The sequence below is a fragment of the Strigops habroptila genome, chromosome 1, assembly GCF_004027225.2.
Source record: "Strigops habroptila isolate Jane chromosome 1, bStrHab1.2.pri, whole genome shotgun sequence".
In the NCBI taxonomy this organism is placed as follows: domain Eukaryota; kingdom Metazoa; phylum Chordata; class Aves; order Psittaciformes; family Psittacidae; genus Strigops; species Strigops habroptila.
In genome coordinates, this window is record NC_044277.2 from 77,270,689 (window position 1) to 77,283,971 (window position 13,283).

Below are 13,283 nucleotides of genomic sequence, written 5' to 3' on the forward strand. Positions count from 1 at the left end.
AAAGGGATATCTGGTCTTTTGTAATCTCTGTCTTGGAATGGTCTTTTTTCCAAGTCACTAGGAGGAAGTGATCAATGCCAGAGAGAAAAGGTCAGAAGACAAGTTTAAATGCAGTCAAAAAAAATCACCAACTTCCACAAGCTCAACCACTGCTCTCTGTTCACTCAAGGTAGGCTCTAGTGTCAGCATTTTTAGCAGAAACTGTCAACCTGCTCTTCTCCTGAGATAGACCCAAATTATCTTCTATTCCCTTTTACACGCTTGCAGTACCTGAATGTGATAGCAAGAATAACAGGACAGTGATGTTTAAGATCTACAGAACTACTTCATATTTTCCTGGCTGCTGTGGAAACCATATACATCATCATGTAATTAAAATGGATCTTTGACAATTGAATTAATAACAGAGGCCAAAAAAGCACACAATTGAAAGCTGTATTTGAATTTTGAAATACATTGAATAATTTTGCTAAGAAGATTCACATACTATTTAATTAGTTCATCAGCTGTGCAAATAAACATAATAGAAGCAAATTTAAAAGAAATCATAAAATAAATAAAAGGAATTATTTTACCAGTTTTAATGCCAGCACCATATAATTAAAGAATATCTTGCAGAAATTAGGACAATTCCTCTCTTTGCTATGTGTTTTAGGGAATTGCTGATCTGAAAAGTTATGAAGTAAAATGCCTTCCTTTTTCCCCTGTTTCTCCTTACAGTTCCATAGTTCACCCTTCACATTTAAGCCTTCAATACTTCTGGTATAAAGATTAAGAGAGAAAGCTGTGATAATAGTAGTCAGAGGATTAAACACCTCTTAGTGGATTTAGTCTTGATTAGTATGTTCTAATTAATATTTTCCTATCCCTGTTGACATCATAAACATCTGCCCTAAGCACTCCTTGGCTAAATGGTTTTTGATTTTCCTGTTTCCAGAAACAAATCAACACAAGTAAATATGAGAGTCTGCTATTAAATTAGATATATAAGTTTCAGGCAGGAGCAACTTGACAGATGGAGCAATTGACTTACTGAGAGTCCCTGCCCCAATTTTCTCAGGACCTCAGACTTCACAGTTTCTCTCTGAATTTCTCAAACCCATTTTTGTCCTAAACTCAATTTATCTTTCATTTTGTACCAAATAACCTTCAAAATCTCCTTCAGTCTCCCCAGTAGCTCTGTACATACTCCCAGCACATAATAATGTAGCCTATTGGGGAATGGAATTTTTTTCTGTTTATAAGTAGCAGAGTCAAATTTCCAAGGAACTTCACTCATGCATGCTATCTAGAAAATGCCAGATGCTCACAGCAAGTGCAGGGTTGTTGTCTTGTTTCAAAGACCAAACCTGTATGCAGACTTGCTTGGACTTTTGCAATAGGACATACAAATTCCCAAAGTGAAAAATATTTTCTGTTTGCATAGCCATTAAGCAGTTTCCTTGCAATTTTTATTCTTTGCTTGTCATTTTCATATTTCACTTGGAGAACTTTATCTTTAAAATGCAAAATTACAAATACATAGCTGTGTCAATGGTGATTCCTTCAGGAATGATGCTGGGATAACATAAAAACCAGTTCTCCCATCCTTTTAAATACTTTTCTTTTGGTTTGGGGTTTTTCATTTGTTTGTTTTTTCTTTTTAAACACCTATGCTTAAATGTATATAGAAAAGAGATTTACTCAAAGGTTTCTGCCTACATTGTAAAATGAATTTTATTCCTTGATTCACCTTTCTCTTTCTTTAATATTTGATAAAAAACAATAAATCTTTAAAAATAAGGAGTTAGTTGTCACTCATCATGAAATATTAGTTCAATTTCTACTCTACCATTAAATTAAACAGTAGAATCTTAAATGCAATCATTTAGATCTTCTTTTAAGTCTAAAGGAACTTATTAACCTAAACCCTGAATAGGAGAAGCATTTTATGAAAATGCAAGCAAAATCATTTTTAGTTAGCAAGAGTTGGAATATTTGACTAAACAAATCACTAACTCAATAATACATGATCAATTTAACAGATGTACCAGATCAATTCTGAATCTCTGTGCTTGAAGTTACAGCATGCAATGACTTACATAAGGAAGCAGATTACTAGAAAAATTGATACCATTTGATATATGGATTCAGTTGTCTGCAAACACAGCACTGGTTAACGTGTTTGCATCCATTTGTTGTCTTAGTGTAATATTTTTAGGTTTTTGCTTACCAATTGGTCACATGTAGTATCTTAAAAATTCTTTAATTATTTGGTATTTTTACTTCTCAATTACTCTCTTCTGATCCTGAACATCAAGTTAATTAAATAAGACCACATTATTTTCAAATTGCAGTTCGGCCAAGCACTTCTCAAATTTATTAACAAAGTACCATTCCTACCTGCTAAAGAAGTTAACGTCCCCAGTTCTATTTTCTGCCTCCTGAGTCCCTCATTCTCCTTTAAAAAATAGCATCTTTCCAGCAACTGGGAGAAACTCAGTACAATATGAACTACTATTATAACTGGGAGCCTACAGGAATTACTCTTATCATTAAAACTAGAGGAAAGGTCTGAAGAGAGAAACATATATTCTTCTTTTACTTCAATGTCCTACATTTTAACTCAGATTTACTTAATATAATTTATGTTTTGAATCTTTTTTAATTTTGCTGGACATTTTTGTTGCTGTTGCTTGTTTTTATTTTTACTGTTACTCAGTAACGGTACATTCCTATTCAGTGCACTGGAAATAAAAATTGAATAGGAGTTAGAAACTGTACTTGAGTGTAAGAATTTCTCTCCTCCAAAATTAGTCTTCATTCCAAACTGGAAGAAAACCTAAACATTTCAAAATTTATGGTGATTTTTTTTTCTGTTATAAAGAAAATTTGATTTAGATAATCAATACTTTCATTTCCAGAAAAACTAAAAAAAAAAAAAAATCCACATTCTAAAATCAACTATGTAACTGAAAAATAGGAATACTGTTTACCGAGCAAGTTTCAAGAGACCTTAATTTAAAAAAATCAAAGACCAAGTTAGATGACATTTTAGGTCTGTTTTTTTAAACGTAGGCAAGTCTCCTATGGCTATTGTTAATCTAGATTTTCCGAGACCTAGGTAATTACGTAAAATTTGATGTTGCAATAATTCTTCTGGTTTAGCGCAAACTTGGGAACAATGTGCTTTATCACCAAAGTGCACAGTGCTTCCCAGCTCTGGAGACCAGTAATGAGTGGGGTCAGTATTGGGACTGGTGCCATTAAACATCTTTGCCAGTGACATGGACAGTGAGACTGAGTGCACCCTCAGCAAGTTTGCTGATGAAACCAAGCTGTGTGTTATGGTCAACACACTGGAGGGAAGGGATGCCATGCAGAGGGACATTGACAGGCTTGAGAGGTGGCCTGTGAGAACCTCGTGATGTTCAAGGCCAAGTGCAAGCTCCTGCACCTGGGTTGGGGCAAGCCCAAGCACAAATGCAGACTGAGAAGTGAGTGGATTGGGAGCAGCCCTGAGGAGAAAGACTTGGGGATGTTGGTTGACAAGAAGCTTAACATGAGCTGGCAGTGTATGCTTGCAAGTCAAGTGAGGTGTTTCTCCCCCTCTACTACACTCTGGTGAGATGCCATGTGGAGTACTGCATTCATCTCTGGGGCCCCCAACACAAGAGTGATGTGGACCTGTTAAGGTGAGTTCAGAGGAGGGCCATGAAGGTGATCAGAGGGCTGGATCACTTCTCCTATGAAGACAGGCTGAGAGAGTTGGGCTTGTTCAGCCTGGAGAAGAGAAGGCTCCAGGGAGACCTTAGAGCAGCTTCCAGTACCTAAAGGGTGCAAGAAAGTTGAAGAGAAACTTTTTACAAGGGCATATAAGGATAGGACAAGGGGGATTTAAAATTTAAATAAGGTAGATTTAGATTGGATATTAGGAAGAAATTCTTTCCTGTGAGGGTGGTGAGACACTGGAAGAGGTTGCCCACAGAAACTGTGGATGACCCATCCCTGAAAGTGTTCAAGGCCAGGCTTTGAGCAACCTGGCCTAGTGGAAGATATCCCTGCCCATGGCAGGGAGGTTGGAACTAGATGATCTTTAAGGTTTTTTCTAACCCGAACCATTCTATGATTCTATACATTACTGACAATAACAATCAGTTGTATCTATGAACTGTAACAAGCAGGATAGCATACAGGCATAGTTGAGTTATTGCTCTCATTGTTAAAGTTGTAAAGTATGACAAATAAAAAGAAGAAAAAAAGTAAAAAAATATTTTAAGTTAGTTTTAGGGACTCATAGAAATCGTAAGGCATAGCAAATCAAAAAGCTTCAAAGTTATCCTAATTTTTAAATATGAGTACCTAGAGATATAGAGGACTCTGCCAAAAGTGATGGAACAAAATTCAGATTCCAATTGGTAGCTCAAACTACAGCCAGTTCCCAAACTGCTTGTTAAAAATGGTACTTGATAAACTAAATTCTCATACTCCCCTCCTACCTCTGCTCTGCTTGACAGATCCTCTTCTGCCTCAAGATCACCCCATTCTATGATATAATCAGGATGTTTCTGTCCTGATCCTGTTCTCATATACCACTATAACAGATCCCCAGTACTGGTTTTTCAATTTTAGTCTGACAAAATGCCCTTGCAGGAAACTGCTATGCAAGGTTTTAATTCATATATATGTGACCCACATGAGGTCTGTCAGAAATGTTGTATGAAGAGAGTTTTGCAGATATCTAATACATATTTCTGGGATTAACTTTACTCTCCTATTTTCAAAAATTTTAGCCAGTGTGGCAATGAACATTTCTGCCTTCTTAACTTTTTATTAATGCATTGAAGTTAAAAAAGTCTCTTTTGTAAAGAACAAGCTCATTATTGAGGAAGTGGTTAAGAACTGGAGACTTCCAAGTTAAATGAAGTGATCATAGCTGGCTAAAAGACCATAAAAATTGCAAAACTTGGAAAAGCCGCCAGACAGAAAATGATGTCTTTGTAGTGTCTTAGCAGTTGCTTCAGGATTCTTTTCTTTTCAGAAAAAACTAACAACAGCAGTGATCTTTTGGAACATGAGCCAAATACAGAGTCAAACTATGTGTTTAGTACAAATTGAGTGATTAAGATATTTGCACAACACTGTAAAAATAAGAAATTTTTTTGGATTCCCCAAACTAGCTTTCCAAAAGTGGCTGCTGGCTGAGAATGTTACTTGTTAAACTGAAAACTTTCATTTGTATAAGCAGAAAAATAAAACAAAAAATGCAGTTAAGAATATGGGGTTCTAAAGCTCTTCATTATTTTTTGTGCAAAAGGAATATAAAGTCTTTATAATTATCTCAATGCTTTCATCTAAGTGAGTACAAAGAAGAGGTAAAGGTACATAAAATATGCCATATACTTTTTACTACTATGGTCATTAGCGTTCCAAGCTTAATGCACACCTAATTATCTAGAAATTCATGTCATTTGCATTTTAACAGGATTTTATCTGAGTTTGCTCCATCTTTTATCTTCTTATAATATTCAACAGTTAAAACAAGATAGTGAATAAGGATTATAAAAATCAAATCAATTCACTCAAAGAATTGAAATTTCTTCTTACTAGATAAAACATTCTGACACTCTAGGATCATCAGATGACATGATACTGATACAGAAAATTGTTTTACCTGTAAAAATCTTTTCACTAATTGACAGGCAATTTTCTTCATTTATACTATTGATTTAAAATTTGTTCTCCTGAGAGTACCCCCTGCAGAAATGAAATTTCTCATTCTCATTTGTATGCCGGCTGCAAAGAGTATGCAGCAATCATACATTATTAAGCATTTTGCTTATTTTTATAATAGGATTCAAGTATGCCATCAAATATATTCCTTAAGATCTGCTTTGTAAAACTAGGATATAGAGCAACCTTGCATTTTTTTAGTGTCAGCATTCATAGCTGAGAGGAAAACTATTTGAAGGAAATGAATGCTTTTAACAGAACTCTAATTTGTATTCTGATCCATTACAAGGTCTTTTCTGTAACTTAAATCCGTATCTACTCTCTTGTAACTTCTTAATCTACAACACCCATTTCTAATAATAACAGTATTCTGAGCTATAAAAAAATATCCAAAATCTGCAATTTATACTTCTGGACATCAAACTCTATAATTACAAGAGCTATCTCTGTATATGATCATTTTTATCTTCAAAAAATCTGGAGGGAATGTACACTGCTGTATCAAAAATGTTTCATTAATAAAAGAGAGACCTTATCTAAAAAGAAGTCTCAATTTTAATCTGGTATATTCTCTAATATTATCCAGTGTCGCTCATTAAAGATATAACTTTACAACAATGCTGAAGATGGATTTTAATACGACCAATATGTCTGTCTTAACTGTTAGAAATTAATGGTCTTACTTATCTAGACATGGCCCTTCATGTTAAAAAGGCAGCAAGGACTATCTGTTAGGGGAGTTAATGTACTCTTTAAAAAGTTTAAATAATTCAGCACTGTGCCATTTATAATTGGTCAACACTAGTTATTACAACCATGAACTTGCCAGACATATTTTTCATTAGATCCAGAATATATATGAAGAAATCCAACCCAATGTTCAAAATTATGAAGTATAAAAAAGGTACTTTACTGTTTTCTATTTCTTTCTTTCACCTATGTTGAGTGAACATTAAAAGGATTTTTTGTATTACTCTTCCATCAAAAGAATGTTTTGATGACTCATTTCACACATTTCATTGTGAGTCCTCTATCATTTTTTTGTCTTCCCTAAAGAAGCACACCAGTTTCTAAGATATGAAATGAAAGCATATATTTGGGTGAATAATTTAAAAGTGAAAGAGTATCTCCCTTGTCCAAGCAACTGTAGCTTTCAACCTTGTGTCAGCTTTCTACCTACTTGATCTCATTTCATAATAGAAGTCTGTTTTTTTAATCCATCAGAATATTACATGAAGACATCATCTTTGTCACTGCGTCAAACTAGTGATCATCTTGTACATAGTGTTAACATGTTAGTAACCTTGGAAAAAAGTGAACAAAACCTAAGTAATGAAGGGATAAAGAAAGCAATGAAATATATTGCTAATTGTTGTTTTCTGTGTTTACATTTCAAGACTGTTTTCCTTATGCATACTCTTCCAGGATTTCTAGCTCAGACCATCTCTAAAGTAATATTAAAGTTACAAAAAAATTTGGAGACAAAGTGTACATTAACTGTTTATCTGGATGTCTATTTTGTTTCCAAAATGCAAGTTAATATATTTTATTCAAGGTTTGTATTTTCCTACCTTGGCATTGGATGTAGACATTTTCACAAGCAGCGTGACAGCATCATACCTCCCTTCTAAAGCACCAATAGTTTATATTTGGTAGTCAGTTTAGTGTTATTAAGACTCATTCAGTACTAACTAATGTTTTCGTATTTTCTTTAGGGTGCTGGGCAGAACATGGAAGTGATGATTCTAAGAAATTGCACCACAGCAAAAGAGATTCCTGATATAAAAATTAAAATCATTATTAATAATAATAGTATTATTAATATTATGCTGGAATTTTTAAAAGTCCATACAAATAGGAGCAATTAAAACCTCTCTCTAGGTTACTGCTATTTTTCAAAAGAAAGGTTTATCTAAAAATCAATTGATTCACCTGAAATGGCAAATGCTAGAAAGAGCTTATTTACAAGGCATTTTGAATGATAGAATGACCTTTACTCTAAACTGTTCTTAGTCAAAATATGAAAAACTTAAGACCATAAAGCATTTGGGAGGTAGAAGAGGTAGCCGGGGGGGAAGGGGGAGGGGAAAGAGGGGAGAAGTAAGCGGGTTTTTTTTTAAACACATAAAAGATAGTGGGGGTTTGGATAATTTTTTAATATCAAATATCACACACATCAGCTCTGATTATACTTTACGCTAACTTTTTATAGAAGTAGGATTCTTCAATATTTTATTAATTTTAAAGTGAGATTTGGATTTCATCCACTGCCTCTAGTCAGTTTTGAGTTGCAGAACTCCTCATTGAAGAAATCCAAAAACAAGAATGAAGCAAAATCATGCAGAAAGCAAAGCGTGTTGGGCTAGATCATGGGGATTTTTTGGCAGTCACTTCTAATTGAATTGCTAAATTTGGAATTTTATTATTGTATTTTTTGACAGCAGTGAGCATCATTAGAACAATCCACAACTTTTCAACCTGTTAGTTTCAGAAAATAATTTCTCCAGAAAGCTCAGTTTGAAAACACGTGCCACATGGTGTTTTATGTCAAAAGCTATGAATGCTTGTTCTTCACAGAACTTAAAAGTGAAGAATATTCAGAACAGCTTTCTGAAACTCACAGATAAATGTATTAAAACATATTCCTTAATATGCATATTTAATAAGAAGTAAGCAGCATGACTGTTCTGAGGAACATTCTATTTCTGCAACAAATGTTCTTGTTAAGAGATAAGCTGTATGCAGATCCTAATTTTTTTCAAGTTATAACATTAAAATCTTGCCCAAGGGCAAGTTTAAATACATTTACATAACTTTAAATAATAAATACAATAACTTTAAATAACTGTAAAATACATTATATAATGTCATTCTTCACTGTTTAACATACAATACACACATTCATTTACACATATGCTTCTGTTTAATGACTCTGACCCCTATACCTCAGCACCAAGGAGACATGGCTTAAAAAGAAATCGATCCTACTGCAATATCTGACTTTGCAATTTTACCTCATCTACTTACGCTCTCACTTACAGCATTTTCTCTTTAACACAACAAGCTAAAAGGGAATGAAAACATGAACAATGGGATAAGCCAAATGTAAAGTTTAACACATGAAAAGATTCCAAAGATTTAGATGGAAATAGGTCAGATTAGTAAAAAGCATTATAAACTAACAGCCGCAGTGAACTGCTTTAAAGTTTTTAATAGAAGATAGTCAACTTAATACACTGGTTTGTGACAGCAATTCTCCTGTTTCCAGAGTTACAAAGCCTGATCTTACAAAGTAAGTGAAAAAAGAAGACCCTGTCCAGAGTGAGAGAATGGTTGAAAATTACAACTATGGCTTGCTCTGTTTTCCTGGTGCTCATTCAGATTTTATGGTTCCCTTGATCTCTTAGTTGCCTTCTTTTCCTGTTGACTGAAACTGTACCCAGTATGTTAAAGAAACTGTTCATGCATGAGAACTTATGCTGTGTGCACGAACCAAACCTGTACAGAGCCCTGTATTCTGCTTTAGCTCTTTGTGACCCCGCAGTATGACTGTGGCATGGGGGACATTGACAGCTGTACCTAAGGAGAAGAGCCATAGTGTGGCCAAAGAGCAGCAAAAGAAGTCATTCTGAGCCATGCCAAGTCAGAGCAGCATCGCTGGCCAGCACAGTACTTGGCAGCCCTCTCAGAGACAGCTGGGTGGGTTGCCTGTAGAATCTTGCCCTCCGCTGCTCATGAAACAATCCAGACTTTCTGTTTAAATGTGATCACTATCTAAAAGTTTCTTTCTGGCCTCTTGAGTTACTTCTTTCCACCTTTTTTACCACTTTATCAGCGCAGCTTCTTTTCACTCTTGCATGGTTTTCCCTTTCTTCTTTGAGGCATGCAATCAAAGTAGTAGCTCTGTATTTTCCTCTGCAGGCAACTATAGAGCCCCAGTCTCTAACTGCAAGCCCTCCTTCATGATTTGTGACCCACAGGTTCAGAACAGGAATTTAACTCCTCATCTTCCTATAACTTAAGCAGGTACCCTGAAAGTGAGTCTGTCAGTGCTATAGGTTTTTTTTTTTCTTGTGGCTTTTCTCAATGGCAAGAGGAATTGACTGCTTACATTTTGTAGTCACCTAAGTTTATGAACTTGCACAGTGTTGTTACAAGCTACATTGATTTAGGTATAGTTTTGCTTCCCTATTTCTGAGAGCAGCCCTGCCAGAGACATAGATCTGGATCCTGCAGTTTTAGGTCATAGCAGTGCATGACTTATCTTTATTTTTCTGAAAGCATCTACATAGTGAATAAATAAATACAAAACTGCATGAAGTTAAATTACTACAGTCACATGTGGAAATCCAACACATTAGCAAAATGAGATACAGTATTTCCTTACAAATATAGTTAATAAAATTATTACCATTGCCTTTAGAAAGGAGGACACTATAACAAATAAAATGTATGCCATAAAGCATGCATTCGAATTCTAAATACATATCACTTGCTAAGAATTTTAGTAAGCATAGCTCAGCTGATAATTTATTACACTTTTTAGGAAAATTTGCCCCAAAGACCCAAAGTGTATTCCTTATAGATTTTTTCTGTGCTATTCAAACAGTAAATTTAAGATTTCCTGAGAGCAACTCAACAAGCTTCAATTTTACAAATACTCTGATACCCTGATAAAAGCAGAGAAATTGCTAAAGAGGACCCTTTGCTTTCTTTTTATTTTACCTGATTGTGTCTTCAAGCTTCACCTGTCACCATGGGAAAACTGGAAATATGCAGAAGAGCTAAAGCTTGGCATCAAAACAGTTAAGAATTATGCATACAATTTCCCTTCTGTTTGCTTCCTATGTTTCAATGTAAAGAGATGATGTACATAAACCGGGTTGCACCACATGTCTATGAGAGTCACATTCTTGAAAATCTTATCCTATCTAGTTTCAGGAGATATCTTCAAGTGAATATGAGCTTCCAAAAAAATAATAAAATAAAAAAAATTCTATCCATACTTCTCATTAGAGATTATAATATTTCAGTTTTGTTAGAAAATACTATCACAGCAATGTACGACATTTTATTCCCTTTACAATCAGCAAGAGAAGACGCAGGGTGCAGTATTGACATGGTCATTCTGGATATCTCAGCAGTGCTGAAGTAAAACAGTTCACAAAAGCACCTAGCAAGATTCAAAATATCAAGCACCTTATCAATGAGCAAACATAGAAGTTGCCAGAGCTCATGCATTTTTAGGCTAATAAAAAGTGGAATACTTATCTCAAAGACTACTAGATGTGTAGGCCAGACTTCTGGTAAGAATAAAAAGGAACTGACTTGCTAAAGTAATTCTTTATTTCTACAGATGATGCAAATACAGTTAGCATTTAGGTCACGTGAATGAGCACACATATTGTTGTCTCTTTTTGACTTGTACTAAAACCTGGATTAAAATCTCAAATTCTTCATATATTGTAGCCTTGTAGTTATATATAAACTTTCTGTGGCCTTTTCATAGGTAGCAGTTTCTTGAAATACCTATGCATATTTTTTCTTTTTTTTTTTTTTTTTTTAATAAATCCGTAAAATTCCACTTGCTTTCACTATTAATGAGTCCAGTGTCTTCACATGTTCCTGACTGGTACTGCTGATCTCCAGGACCATGTAATAAAGATTACAAAGCAACAACATTGCCTTCCTTCAGCTCTTGCCTTAAAATTCAGCTCAAATCATGCCTGCAAAATAGTGTAGTAAATGCTCCATTGGTTTCAGAAGTATTTGTTTAATATTCCACCCATTTGTTTTGTGTATTTACTATATTAAACTTTCTGTGGTATTCTGCGGTATTCTGTGGTATTAACTAAAACTAATTAATGTGAATTAAATGTGATTCATTTGCCAATAGGTATCGCTCATTTCTTGCCTACATCAGAAAATCTTTTTATAGACATTTCTTGGCATACTGGGAACCTCATTCTTAAGGTCCTGACAAGGACTTTTTATTAGCACAGATAAAATAATTATCAGAAAGCAATATATTAAAATTATTTACTTAAACAAGAATACAGCAGTATACAGCTACTGTATTTTCCAGAGTTTAAATTTCAAATATTAACCCCTTATACCCAAAATGATGTTGTTCCCTACTTGCATTAAAAAAAAGAGAAAAAAATCAATCTATTAGCATTGTGTGCTAATCATACACAAAAACAGTAATGAAAAAACCTTCTTTGCTCAAGCACTAAGAAATCCAGAGGGTTAATTTTTCTTCCATTCCTTAAGTTGCATTATTGCTTACAGTATCTTTGTTCTGAATCATTGTCATGGCAAGTTTTTATTAATAGATTGCTGCTTTTGTCCTCTTGATCAATACCAACACTCTATGCACAAATATATATCACCCCAAACATCAATCTGTGCATTTATAACGATATTTGTTTCCTGTAAGACTCATTTAGGAACATGTAATTGAAATTCCTTCCTCTGGCTATATTACAAATGTTGCATTCCAACAGCTTCACTGAGATTAAGTGCATAAAGTATGCCTGCAAAAATATGTAGGCAGACAAAACTAATTGTGGACTAAGCAGGAAGACTACACCCTGCTCACCTTATATGCACGTGTGTGTATAGACGTGTGCGTGTAAAAAAATAAAACAATCCAATATTATAATAAATACAGACAGTAATGAAGCAACTGGAATATTATTTTTTTCAGTTAAGCCTTTACATTTTTGAAAATTCAGACATCTGATAGAATTACATAGGCTTACTGAAAGTAAGGATAACACCATGCTACATGAGTTATTGACATATATGATTTGCTCTTTTCTGTAGCTGTGATTAGGTTCCTGAGAACAAAATGAACTTTATAAAATAAATGCATTATGTAGTAGTGGGAGAGAGGGGAGTTTTTCAAAACCTTACTGATAATCACTGGTGCTCATTTATTGGACAAGGGAGGAAAGAAGGAAGAAAAGAAATGGTAGATCTACAGACATTCTACATTATAAATTACAACACAGTATCCATATCTCCATATATGATATGGTCCAGATGACCAATAAGAAACAAACTCTAAATTGTAGTTTAACATTAGCTGAAGACATTGACTTGTGTTTCCCTGGATTAAACTTGGACTGTTCTGAATAATGTAGCAGGACATTTCCAAAAGAAACATAGACATGGCCAAATACCACAAGCCATGAAGCAATAATAGATCACAGGGAAAGACAAAGGCATCACTTTTTCTAGGTCTCTGCAGTGTTGGAGATTTGTCAAGTAACATGCCCAGGAGTCTCAATGCCCTGTTACTTCAATTCAAATCCTTTTTTTTTTTTTCAAATCTCTTTTCATTATATAGAAATCATGACATATTTTTGTCTTTTATCTCTTTACCAAAAAAAAATCAGTGCTAATTCTTCTGAAGAAATAAATGGAAGCTCCTTTACTACAGGCCAAGACACCCAGATCTCAATCTATTTTTAAAAATGGAGTCACTTGTTTGTAATAGAATTCTCCTAGACTTCTTTTTTTCTTTCCTTTTCTCCTATAATTTTCACAGTATGAGTTAAAAGAGT